Source organism: Magnolia sinica, chromosome 8, assembly GCF_029962835.1.
Source record: "Magnolia sinica isolate HGM2019 chromosome 8, MsV1, whole genome shotgun sequence".
Lineage (NCBI taxonomy): Eukaryota > Viridiplantae > Streptophyta > Magnoliopsida > Magnoliales > Magnoliaceae > Magnolia > Magnolia sinica.
The window spans coordinates 78,355,514-78,370,306 of record NC_080580.1 but is presented as its reverse complement, the minus strand read 5'-3'; positions in this window follow the sequence as shown (position 1 = coordinate 78,370,306).

The following is a 14,793-nucleotide window of genomic DNA, read 5'->3' as shown; positions in this document are numbered from 1 at the left end:
TTTGATTATTTTCGGACATGAGCCCAAAAAGGAAGAAGATCAAAATCTCAGGTGGACCGTACTAAAGGAGACAATAGTTATAAGAGTCGTACTATTGTTTTATACGGTGTGGTCCACCTGAGAATTGGATCATGCCTTAAAATAATGTGGAAAATTGGATGGACGGTGTGGATATAGAATACATACATCAAGGTGGGCCCAGGGTAAGGGCCGCACCGTCTTGGGCGAGGCACGGGGCTCACCTAATCCGCTCCCCTGAAAAGTTGGTTTCTCTAGCCGGTGGTGGGCACATACTCCGTGATGATTCGGCCATGGACCGTGTATCACGAGAAGTTCCTGCGCAGGAATGCTCGGTGGGGTCCACCTAAATGTTTGTGAGAAATCCACTTTGTTCATTCGTTTTATAAGCTTATTTTAGAAAATGTGACAAAAATAAGGTCAATCCAAAAATCAAGTGAGCCACATGAGAGGAAACAGTGGGGATTCAGTTAGCACCATTGAAACATTTTATGGCCATAAAAGTTTTATACAAGGCTATATATATATATATATATATATATATATATATATATATATATATATATATATATATTCACTTCATCTCAGTGTTAATGACCTAATAAACGGTTTGGATGGCATATAAACATCAAGGTGGACCCAAGAAAGTTTCAATGGTAGGTATTTATTTCCCCAATTTTCCTCTCGTGTGACCCACTTGAGTTTTAGATCCACCTCATTTTTTGACGCAAGTACTAAAATGATATTGAAAAACGGATGTACGGAGTGGATTTCTCACAAATATCTCAGTGGGTCCCACCGAGCATCCTTGGCGGGAACAACCTGCCAAAGTTTCTCTGGAGGAAATCCGCGTCCTGGACAGTGGGATCCAGAAGCGGATTGCGTGGTGTGCCAGACACAACCGACGTCTGTGTGTTGACGTCACCTAGCTATATGGGCCCACCATGATGTATGTGGTATGTCCTGGCCGTGATTAGCTGCAGAAAAGATTGCTGCTTGGGACCCACGCCCGGACGGACTGGGATTCCGTGTCTTGCATGAATGACTTTGGTAGCGGCCACCACCACTTGAATCGGCGCTTCGTCCAAGAAACTTTCCTGTCTACTATGATTCATCAGGTGGGGCCCACCATGGACATAAATGGAAAACACACTCGATCAGGCAATCCTGAGCGTACGATCAACAACTTTTGGTCTTTGGATATGACTAGTTCGGCCAATTTTACTTTAAATCATGCATTCCAGTTACCAGACGGTTAGGATCACCAAATCCACGATATTTTCAGTAGATAGACAATTGAAGGTTGGGATCACCAGATCAACGGTAGCGATCACATCACACAGGCTATGCATGTATGATGAAATTTGGGAGAACAACCAACTCTGTAGTCCCGCAGGTTACCAAACCGACCCTCCTTTTCCCTCCGTCATGCCGACGGAGACGGACTGGCTACTCCCCCTGACACCAGCCAGCTGATGGCCGGTGCTCTTTGGGCCCCACTATGATGTATTTGTTTCATCCATTCCGTTCATCCATTTTTACAGATCATTTTATTGATTTATAATAACATTTATAAGGATATAAGTCTCATTTGGACCACACCACAGGAAAACAATAATGATCGGATATCTACCATTAAAATCCTCCTAAGGCCCACTGTACTTTTTATTTGACATCCAATCTGTTTATTGGATCATAAAGACCCAGATGAAGGGAAAAAATAAATATGAGCTTGATCCAAAACTTTTGTGACCCCCAAAACGTTTTTAATTGTCACCGTTCATTCAACACTGTTTCCTGTAATGTGGTCCACTTGAGATTTCGATATACCTCAGTTTTCCTCTCATAACATAAAATGATCTATAAAATAGATGGACGGCATGGATGAAACACATATATCATGGTGGAGCCCACAAAGCACTGATCACCAGCCATTGGCTGGTATCAGGGGGAGTAGCCAATCCGGACCACCGGATAGGTAATTTTCCACCGCACATCTGCATAAGCCATACACAAGCGCTACGTGCCTCACAACGTAGAATATTAGTGAGAGATCCTATCCCTTCATCATGCGAGGATTTATGAAGATTCACTCATCAAGTAATTCACACGTGTATAACATGGACTCTTAGACAAAGGACAATCAACGGTGAAGATTTTACCATACGTACAGTCAAAACGATAAGTATTCTAGCCAATAATTTATAAAAACAAAAAAATAATCTAAGCATGATACTTGAATTTAAGGGACTAGATCTTCCGCACGTATCATTTTTGCACGTGTATTTGCTTGTTGGGTGTGAGAAGATGCACGCCTGCGGATAGCACTCAAAATACTTTTTCCCGAAATTAGCTGTCTGGGTTGTAACTTGCAAGATATTAAAACATTTTTAAAATGCCAGTGACTTTTCGAACCTTACATTACATTGCAGTCTTACCGTAATCTGGATCATTCAAATGATCCTTTCGAATAGAGTATAACCAAAAAAGTTAAGGTGATAGGATATATGATCCCTATTTTCTTTCAACCATCCATTTAGTAGCAGTTAATTGGATGGTTTGGATTTCTTGATTAATGTAATTTTAGAGATATGATCATATGAAAATGGGTCCCATGAATTTTATGATCTAGATAATTATACGTCAATGCCAGTTGTGAGGACGATGATTCACCACGTTTGAAAATGGTGCCACTGGTGAGGACGAGGAGGATGATTCATCATGTTTGAAAACGGTGGTAAACTAACATGGGAGTCTAACGTCTTGGAAGGCCTGAGAGAAGTATCGCTTTCTCACGTGACAAAGCTGGCTATGGAGTTCTTCTAGATATACAGAGAAATTTACTAGAATATCTCTGATATGATTGAAATGTGTTAAGATCCAAAGTATCGAGGAAAATGACGAAAGTACCCGCAATCCAGAGAGCACCAAATCCCCTTATATGACCCCACCTTTCCTGCTAACATCCGAGCCATAAAAAAGGTACGTATGCAACTATTTGGATGGTTCATAATTTTATTTTATATATATATATCATTTTTGTGAAAAAAAAAATAGTTTTTCACCTTAGGTATATGGGATAGGAGAGAAGAAAAAAAATTCTCCTAATAAATAAGGCATTGAATACTTTAATATTTGCTTGATGAGATAGAGGACTATCGAAACCTGCGCACTCAAGGGCATGGTCATGGTGTGAGGGCGTGGGCATGTGAGGAACACACGCGCATGATCACGGACTCGGTGCGAGGGTATGGGCACGTGAGGCAATGTGCCCTTAAGGGCGTACTTTGCATTTCGCACGTGCGCATTGTGTCACAGATGGATTACTCCCTCATGACCTTCCGTGACGTAGGTGCGACAGTGACTAAAAGAGATATGTTAGATGGTTGTGTTCAAAGTGATGTACGTACGTAAGAGGTTGAAGAGAGACCTCTTTGCCTTATATAGGAGCTAAACTAGCGGTTTAAGAGGCCTGATGTAACTTCTCATGAAGTAATTAATCAGACCATGTATAAACTACTACATGTGGCTAGCCCAACAATCATATAACGGCTAGCCACTGTGTCTAAACGGCTAGCATGTAGCTAGTCTCCCACATGCAAAAAACAATCAGAAACTGTCAAATAACGGCTAATATCTCACTAACTGTCAGAAATAGTCCATTGCAATAATCACCTTAGACTAAAACGTTCAACCACCTTTGCGTGTATAAACCAAGCTTAGTTGGTTCATTTCAACATCACAAACAATTCAACTCACTCTCATATCGACAAGTAAGCTCCAAGTGTTATCTGATCAAGCTAATAGGTTCAATATAAACCTAAGCTAGCAAGTCCATAAGAATCAAACCAGTGTAGTTGTTTTATCTAGCAAATTAACAAGAACCAGACCATCGTAGTGGTCTAATCCAGCAAACTCAATATTCTGCTTTCTATCTCTTTCCACTTGAGAATTTTCTTTTTATGTTCATCTACCAGGAAAATTGTGTTTATAGAGATCCATAAGTGGTTCCTTCATACTTGTTAAATGCAGAATCACACACAGGCTCGTTATATCCTAAAAGTTATTTGCCTACAACTTATCAACAGTCTCAATTATTTTAAGAATGGGCAAATAATGCTTTAAGGAGAGTATGATCACAAGTGCATCAGCCTGTCCTTAATATTATATTTTTCGATTTCCTATATCCTTCTATTGTACAGTAATTATAAATTTGAAATTTAAAATTATAAAATTATCAATAGAAACGTGTTTGGTATAAAATTTCACCTAAGCATGGATTGCTTTTGTATGAGCCTCTAATTCACTGATCTAAAACGGACATGGTTTAGCTAGTGACACTAACACCAACTAGGTAGCTGTGTTAAAGCTCCATGGCCCCACCATGATGTATGTGTTTTATCCACACTATCCATCCATTTTGCCAAATCATTATAGGGGATGATCCCAAAATGAGGCAGATCCAAATCTTAGGTGGACCACACTAGAGAAAATAGTAGGGATTGGATGTTTAACGTTGAAAACTTTCTGGGGGGCCACAAAAGTTTGGAACAAGCTGATATTTGTGTTTACCCTTCCTCTAGGTCTATGTGACCTTATCAACGGGTTAGGTGGCAAATAAGCATTACAGTGGCCTTAAGAATTAATGGTGGAGGTTCTATCAATACTCTTTTCTTGTTGGTGTGGTTTAAATCTGCCTCATTTTTTGCCTCATGCCTTAAAATAAAATGGAAAAAAAAAATGAATGGACGACATTGATAAAACACATACATCATGGTGGGGCCCAAAGAGCTTTGACACTAGTTAGCTGGCTAGTGTTGGGGACATTAGCCAAACTGCATCCATCCAAAACATAGATATGATGAGACCCAGCATGAACAACCCACACATTTTATTGGGTGGATGCGCACAACCACTCTACTTTCTTTCTTTAATCAAATATTTAGATTTATTTTTCCCTTCTTTTGAGCTTGGAGGATTTTTGTGCATGGACCACCCCTAGTTGGATTAAAATGGAGGATTTTAATGATAAATAAGGCTTCGTTCTTAGGAAAATTGCTCTCCGACCGACTCACTTGTTTGACTGCAAGGAATCTATTGTGTAGACATGGATAAGTATAATTATTTCTACTTTTAGTATGACTATGAATTCTCAAAAAGATGGTTTCTTCGAATAGCAAGTTGAATCTTATTCTTATGGGATGAGGGTCATCTTATATTTTAAAATAATTATAAATAGTATATAATTACTATGTAAAATTTATAGTTTTCTTTGCAATTCAAATAGCAATAAACATCAAATAAATAAAAAGTCAAGAGCTATCTTAGGTAGATTTTTTATGTCCAAGTGTCCAACAACTTCAATTCAACCAATTTGCATTACTAAAAGATACTTACACACAATGCACATGAAGAGACTACAAGTGAGGAGGATCAGTTGATATCTTTTAGAAATCGGTTATATTTTAATGATTCAAATCTTTATATGATGGGTCTTATTGCAGAAGAGATTGGTCACAAAAAAAAAAAAAAAAAAAACTCTCATAATGAAAATACTTCAATCTTTTGGTGGTTTAGTTTTTTTACTTCGAATATTGACTATGTTTATTAACCATTGTTTTATGGACTATTAAATCCAATCTTTTTATCTTAAAGATTGTTTTATAACCTTTTGATCAATTGTCATTTATCTTACTGAGATTCAATATGCCCGGAATTATAAAAAGGTATCATAAAGATTAATTACCGAAGATATATTAGAATCTGTCATTGTCGTTAATTAAAAAAGAAGATGATTTTTCCTACTCTTCTGTTCTTCCTCTTCAGCCGCTTGTCTGTTAAACTCATATATAAATTGATGGTAAGTGCTTTATCCATAATTCACATCTTTCACCTTATGTTTCCTCACCTTTACTTATAAAGGACATTTATCCTAACAGATTTTACTACTCTCCATGTAATGAGGGTTAAAATATTCTTCATCTAAATATGATTATTACATGTGTAATGCCTCGAAATTCGAGGACTGAGTAGGAACTCGGCTCTTGAATTCCCGAGTGCCATGTATGCCTTAGCGGGCCTCATATGCAAATGAACGTAAAGTATCCTGTGGGCAATGGAGAATTAAACCAAGCATAGAGTAACAATAATTCATGCGGAAAAGTTAAGTGCAGCTAATAACATAAACATCCAGGCATAAATTTGAAATATCCAAAATAATATCAATATCCAATCAGGGATCTAGTCCCATCCATACACAACTTGAAATGACTAGGGCCCTGGTCCAATCCCGCGATCGCCAACCGAACTATAAAGACCTGCCGAAGGTCTGGAAGTACGCTCGCTCCTCCTCGTCGTCCACAACGGCATCCTCCAGCACATCCTGCTCCATTGTCCCTGCATCTATGAAAGGTTCTGGTTGGTGTTTTAAAACACCATCTCAGAGTAAGAGTGAGTAGCTAGCTCAGTGGTACCATTAACAGTAAGTTACTCGAATTATCATACACAAGGGTAAATTTAGTGGAAAGCATACATTCACAGAACTCTAGATACTATGATTAATGCATATGCATGATTCAATGATATGATGCATGCCTCTCACCACAACACTCCCTCTTGCGACACCATCAAACGTTCCCGAACCAACACTCCCACAAGCGACCACAACTGTTAAATTACAAAAGTAGCCAATACATGTAGTGCACATGTTAGCCGAGTTGATTAGTTAGGTTCATTCATCTAGCAGGTTAGGGAAACCAAGATACCCTGACAGAACATTGCCCTAATTTGGTCGCGCGGCTCTAACGGCTGTGGCCGTATGACTCTCTCAATCTTTAACCCTTGTGGGTTCATCAATCCCATAACTCTTAGCTTATACAAAAATAATTAGGACTTCAGAGTCCTGCTCGCGGTCACTACGGGGTGGTCATCACCCCAGCATAGGCCGACAGCACGGGCATAGTGTCCCATACCACCATCCTTGGCTCACGAGTTTTTGGTACTCATTGGTCACTACGATGAGGCTCATCACCTTAGCATAGGCCAACAGCACAAGCATAGTGTCCCACACCACTATCCCTGACTCATGAGTCTTATGGGCCGCAAAACATGGTTATCAGTGGGCGCAAGGGTCACAAGGTACCTTAGGTTCAATTAGGTGTGTACAATCATTGTTAACATATAAGGATGGCCAACTAGTGGGACAATTTGCCCCCACGAGACGAAATACAGATTGTACGGCCTGAGAACAACGTCTCGTGTAGTCCAGCTACGGTCGACAATTTACGGTTCGGCTAGTAAGGTCAGACTTGCCTATGGGCTGACCCAATGGAAAGGCTGCCCAAAAAGGGTTCCGGTTAGTTGGCCTATCCATAAGGGGTAGGTGCACAAGTAAATAACATGAGTTCAGCAATTTTCAGGGGCCAATCTAACAAACAAGTAGCATGTTCTGAATTTCGGCAACATGGACAACAATTCATTAAATTGGACAGCCATACACCCAACTCACATCAATTCAATTACATGTACCAACATATATCATGTAAATCAACAAGCAACATCTAACATACGAATCAACAACAAATCATATGACATGCAAATCAGTAATCAATATGTAATTTACAAATCAACAACCAACATGTGACATACAAATAAGAAATTAGCATGTAACATACATGTAACGTCCCATCCAAAAGGGGAACAGTGTCCTAAGGCACTTACGTTGCGAACTGACTCAGGACCGAATGATTCGATTATATGTGTGGGCCTAAGATGGATTAATTAATTCCAATTTATCCTTCTATTCAATTAAATTAAAGAATGACCGGGCCAAGCATAGGCCGTAGAGCCAGATGACCGAGCCATACTTGGCGACTGTCCGTACGGGCTCTATATCGCTCGAGGAAAGTCTAAAAATTCTGAAACTTCGTCAGGCCTCAGGCTCACTGGGCTTGTGGTCCCACGCGGATGCCAAGCCCAAAAGATGCCCAGAAATGGTTGATCGATGCTACCCTGTCGGCACTTGTAAACCACAAGTCTCTCGGCTTAAAGAAATAAAATTTTGAAATTAAATTAAATATCCATGCTACTTGAGTCTGCAAATCTGGGCGTTCCAGCCATCGGATCTCTTCTAAATTCACATCGAAGGTTAAAAATAATTCCTGGCCCTTACCCATAAAATTTGACTGCTGATCGTGGAATGGTGACCGTTGATCGTGAATCGGACTGCTGTGGCAAAACCCTGCATCCGTTTATGATCAAACTTCAGCCGACCCTTCATTGGGTCATGGGGCACCTATCCCATGTCTCAGATGGGCCAGGGGTCCATCATATTTAAGGGCTGCCCTCTCTCTCTCAAACCCCATTTCTCAGTTGAGAGAGAGTGAGAGAGAGAGAAAGGGGCCATTATGCTTGCATATTATCCCGGTGCTCTAATTTGGAAAATCTCAACGTCCTCTCCTCCTTCGGCAACTCCTCGTCATTCTCCACTGTTGGAGAAAAGGAATTCCAACCCATCTAAGGTAAGCTAGGATCATACACCCTATTTCCTTAATTTTTCACAACATACATGTAATTGTTGACTGTTCTATGCAATGCAGGGACCCGACAAGCTTGCGGACCCGTCGTCGCTAGAACCATCTCAACAACCTCTGACTAAGTATAGGTGCGGATCATTACCTTTAGGCGGCCGGTTATTGTGCCTAGAGTAGGTTTAATGAATGTAATTGGTGAACTGTTAGTGCATGTGACTGAATTTATGTTTGGATTGCATAACTAGTATAAGGGACTAGGAATTACTAAAATTATGAAAAGGGATGAGACCCTAATATCCCAATCATATGACTTAATGATTTGCATGTTATGTAGGATGCAAATATTTGATTGTCCCCAAATTGCTGTTGATTTACTGTTGATTCCTTGATTTGGAGTTAATTTGCTTGGAAAGAAGATATGAATTGTTGTTTGATGTTTGATTCCCTGATTTTCTTAATTTGTGATTGAATATACTTGAGTGTAAACATGTAATGATGAGAATTGGCTAATTGGGTCGAGTCACTTGTCTGGATTTTCAATGCATGGCTAAATTATATGATGTATGTTGACCTATGGAAAATTTATTTTGTGCATTGCTATATGGTTGTCCATATAATTGTATAGGCTGGAATATGTTATGTAGAACCTGTAAATTTGAGTAGAACTTTGTGTGTGGCTGTCCATGTACCGATTATACTAAAATTGTGTCTGCCATATGTGAATTATATCCAAGGAAACCATGTTTTGTTGTGAATTGTTGCATATTCCCCTATGGATTGGCCGACTACATGAAATTTCTTGGGCGCTCCTTGTTAGACCTGTCCGTGAGTGAATCTGCACCGAATAGTTGAACTATAGGTTGTAGGTCATAGTTAAACTACACGAGATAATGTTCTCAGGCCGATTAGCTATGGTTCACCTTGTCGGGGCATATTGATTATAAGTCGACCATCCTTGTACGTTAACCATATTTAATCATGCCTGTATGAACCCGAAGTACCTTGAGACTAGCCCACAAGACTCATGAGCCAGGGATAGTGGTATGGGACACTATACCTGTAACACCCTGAAAATCAGGGGTCGAGTAGAAGTCCAACTCCTAAGTTCCAATGCATCACTTATACAACATATTTAATGATGATTAAATGTTGTCTGTATTAGTGCATAAAACATGAATAAGATTATGCCAAATCAACAATACATAATCCTGGGACAGTTGTAATACGTAAGCGGAAGACTTACTCAAATATGTATAATGTTATAACTCAGTATAGGTCCCCAAAGTATGTATGCATTATCAGGTCAATAATTATATGTACTGTTTCAAATTACAAAAAGTCAAAATGTAATAGTGCACTACAAGTATAACCCTGAAGCCCCGCCGATAAGAACGGTCTAGGTGAACTCGCCAGAATACTACATATACGAGAAGGCATCCTCATTGTCTACGAAGTCTGCCTCTGCCTCATCAGTCGGGTCTCCATCTGCAGCTAAGTCAGAGTCTGGTTGGTGTGTACAACACCGTCCAGTAACGTGGGAGTGAGTGATCAATTCAGTGGAACAATAAAGCAAAGGTTAACATGTTCTCAATACAGTCAAGCAGTAATGATAAAACAATACAATCAAACATTCTTAAGTACTCCGATTAATGCAAGAATGGTATGAATAAATGATGCATGCCCTCGCCTGCACTCCCTCTACGATCTTCATCTAACGGTCACGCATGTCAGTCGCTTCCTCAGTGCTCTGCCCAACGCCAAACGGCACATGCAGTGTGGTGCATGAACGTGATTACCAAGTTCTTATTAGTCCTTTTCATACAGCAGGATTGGGAAGCTAAGGTACCTCTCTTATATCAATTCCCAAACGATGATCCAATCTAGGGTCGTCAATCCTAGTAAATCTCATACGATGTTACGGTTCTAAGTCGCTGCAAAGGGCTTGTCACCTTATCAGTACAAGCCTAGTGTACTCCTGTTGCTACGTAAGGGCTCGTCGCCTCTACGCAGTCTTAGCATACGCTCGAGATCACTATAAAGGGCTCATCACTTTATCAGTGTAGGTCGACAGCTCGAATACAGTGTTCCATACCACCGTATTCGGCTCACGAGTCTAAGTTGCTCACCGGTCACTACGGGGAGGCTCGTCACCCCAGCATAGGCCGACAGCTCGACCACGGTGTCCCATACCACCATGTCCGGCTCATGAGTCTTAGTGGATCGAGGTACCAAGGTTTAAAGGGGTTTTCACTGGTGAGTTTGGTACCTTAGATTCAAGCAGTAGCGTCCATACATGGTGAACATACATCGGGTCAATCGGGTTACTTGACGAGCTTGACTAGTACGAGCGTACGTTGAGTTGATCGGCATGAAGTGCGTAAGCACTCCGTGTGGCCTAACTACTGCCGACATCCCAAGTACGGCTTGAATTCATCGATCACGTCCTATGTGGCGAAACAACCTCAGTTACCTATTCAGTGCCTGTTACCGATTGCTTGGACTATTCCATAGTCCCAAACACATTCAATTATAACAGATAATTATACAAGCTAATCAGAACAGTAATGGATCAACAATTCCAATCATACTAGCATATGAGCATTTGATGGATTTCAACTTAAACATGAATTCACACATATGTAGTCCCTAAGTAAAACAGACAAAGAATGTAAGTTATATGGAGGAAATCATACACATCATTAAGATAGTTGATAATCTCTTCTCAACACCCATATAAAGTACAATTTATTACACACTTGTTCATTCAGACATTTCTACAAACACTTAGACTACATATTCCAACATACATGACGTATGTTGGTGATAGCACATATTAGGGCAAATCCTCTCACTAAGGAATTGTCACATATACTTCAACCATATGTCTACAATAGTTAATCATGACAAATCCATATCCAAAATCCATACACATACAAACACTTCAACAAACACAAGAATACACAATATTCAACATAGTTCATATATATGTGTAAAGTGTGGGAACAACGTATCTAAGCATGTGATAGCAATTCAAGTCAGTCATAAATCATTATCTGACATTGAAAGCCTTGAAAACCATAACCTAAACATTTGTAGTCCGCACCTTTCACCGGTAGACTCGTAGTGAACTCAGTTTTAAAAGTTAAGTCTTGTCTACGGCACCACAATAACCTGTAACAGGGAATAGGTTAGCTAATTCATCTATTACGCTAGTCGAAAACCCTAAGACAAGTTAGGGTTAGGTTTTCTTACCAAAATACGGAGTCAGAATCGCCTGTATGGCGATACAGGAGTGGTGGTTGAGTGTGTGGAGTAGCGGGATCGAATCCTAAAAAGTATCTCCAACTCTCATTCTCACTTTCTCTCTTTTCCTTTCTCTTTTCTCTTCTCTCTCTCCTAGGAGTTCTCAAATTCGTATGAGGTGAGAGAGTGAGGGTTTAAGGTCCTTATATAGGCCCAGGTTTGATGGAAATGGCCCCAGGGCCAAGGTATACTTAGGTTATATCTAAATACGGACTGATCCGGTCCAACAGAGCACTTCTGGTGGCCCCTTTTCCACATGCGGTCGGACTTAAGCTCCCTGACTATGGATCTAGGTCAGGCTGAGTTTTCGTTCCGACCGAATTTACAGATCAGCCATGGCGGACCAGTTTCAGTTTAACGGTCACTGGCACTCGATCAGGACCACAAGTACACCGACATGTGTGGGACATTTCTCCTGATCTGAGGGTATATTTGGGTCAGATTCTGACGGTCTGATATTCGGCCCGCAAGCGACACGACTCAGATTACTTAAATTCAGATTTTATTTCTAAACATTTTCACATTTCTCACACACTTTATTCTGGGCTCATGTTGTGCATTTGTAGACACAATTAAGACTTAATTTCCGAGGTGGTTATCAAGTCCAGTAATCCAGTCATATCCGTATAGTTTCGGGGTAATCGGACTTTCGACGTACGGTCCAGGTCTGATACGAAGTTTCAGGATGCTCCCGAGAGCAACTGGGTTTAGGGCTGGATTCTAGATTTCAGGGTAATGTAGCGTCAATGATACTGCATGGTTTGGGTCTTGCAGATCATATTTAAAGTGATTAATGCTAATTTCATAAGCACTCTAGTTTAACACTTGCTAACATTAACCTAATTTCTAAAGGTTTTGGTCCTGGGTGATTTCTGCCTGAGGTGGTACTCGGGTCCTTGTACGAATTTTTTCGAGACGTTACAATCTACCCCCCTTAAAGAAAAATTTCATCGTCGAAATTAGTACCTTTTCGTACTCCTCGAGAATTTGAGGGTAGTTCTTTCGAACCTCGGCTTCTGTCTTCCAAGTAGCCTCTTCTTCCATGTGATGCGTCCACAGCACTTTCACAAGTGGAATAACTTTGCTACACAGCACTTGTTTATTCATGTCTAGGATACGCGTCGGTCGTAGTATATATGTACCATCCTCGCTCAACTATACCTGCTCCCATCTGATAATGTGGGAAGGATCGGGAACGTATTTCTTCAGCATAGAAATATGAAACACGTTATGTACACCAGCAAATGGAGTGGGCAAAGCAAGGCGGTACGCCACCGCCCCCACTCGATCAAGTATCTGGAATGAGCTAATGAATTGAGGTGTAAGCTTCCCCTTCTTGTCAAACCGAAGGACTCCCTTCATAGGGGAAACCCTGAGGAACACATGGTCTTAGACCTCGAACTCTAGCGGTCGTCGTCTCGTATCAGTGTAGCTCTTCTGTCTGCTCTGCGCTGTCAGAAGTCGGCGCCTGATAATGTCGACTTTCTCTGAAGTCGCCTGAACTAACTCCAGGCCAATCAAGCTCTTCTCGCCAACCTCTGCCCAACAATGTGGAGCTCTACACGGATGCCCATACAGTGCCTCGTAAGGAGCCATGCCAATACTTACCTGGAAGTTGTTGTTATAGGCGAATTCTGCATAAGGAAGACAGTCATCCTAACTGTCCTTGAAATCCAGTACACAGGCTCGCAGCATATCCTCCAGAATCTAATTCACCCGTTCCGTCTACCCGTTAGTCTGTGGGTGGAACGTGATACTGAACTTCAACTTTACACCCATCGCTTCCTGGATGCGAGTCCAGAAAATGGATGTAACCGTGTGTCTCGGTCTGACACGATCTCCAAGGGAACTCCATATAGACGTACAATCTCCTTGATGTACAACCTGGCCAACTCGTCTGCAGAGTTCGAAACTCTGATAGGGAGGAAATGAGCCGATTTCGTCAACCAGTCCACGATCACCTAAATGGAATCATGCCCCTTCCTTGTCTTCAATAGCCCTGAGATGAAATCCATAGAGATGAAGTCCCACATCCATTCTGATACGGGCATGAGCTAAAGTAGTCCAGGAGATCGGCGATGCTCTGCCTTAACCTGCTGGCACATGAGACAACGAGACACATAATCTGCTATGTGAGCCTTTATATTGTCTTACCAGTACGACATCTTCATGTCATGATATATCTTCATACTGCCTGGATGCATAGCCATCCTTGAGTCGTGAGCGGCCTCAAGAACTTCCTTCCTCAAGTCAGGGAGGTTCGGGATGCATAGGCGGCCACGGTAACATAAGCCCCAATCCGTACCAACTTTCCACTCTGAGTCCTCATCTGCACTAACCTGCCCTCTCATCTTCGCCAACAGCTCATCGTCTGCCTGCGCTGCGATAATCCTGTCATCAATGAGGGGCTGTACTTGAATATGTGCGATGCCCTCATACGGCTCCTCCACCATGAGTTTCTGCTCAAAGTCTCGCACAAACTCTACCATGTCCCACTCTGCTATCATCAACAGAGCCACAAACGCCAATGCCTTCTTGCGGCTCAGTGCGTCTGCCACAAGGTTGGCCTTACCGGGATGGTAAGAGACCTCGAACTTGAAGTCCTTCAAGGTTTCCATCCATCGCCTCTGCCTCATATTCAAGTCCCGCTGAGTGAATATGTATCTGAGGCTCTTATGGTCACAAAAGAGCTCGAACTCCTCTCCTTAGAGGTAATGCCTCCAGATCTTCAAGGCAAAGATGACGGCAGCTAACGCCAAGTCATGCGTTGAGTAGATTTTCTCGTGTTTCCTCAACTGTCGCGACATGTAAGCAATAACTCTGTCATTCTGCATCAAAACACCGCCCAAACCGATGCGAGACGCCTCCGTGTATATCATATACTTGACCCCTTGCTTGGGCAATACTAGCACAGGGGCAAACGTCAACTTGTCCTTCAACT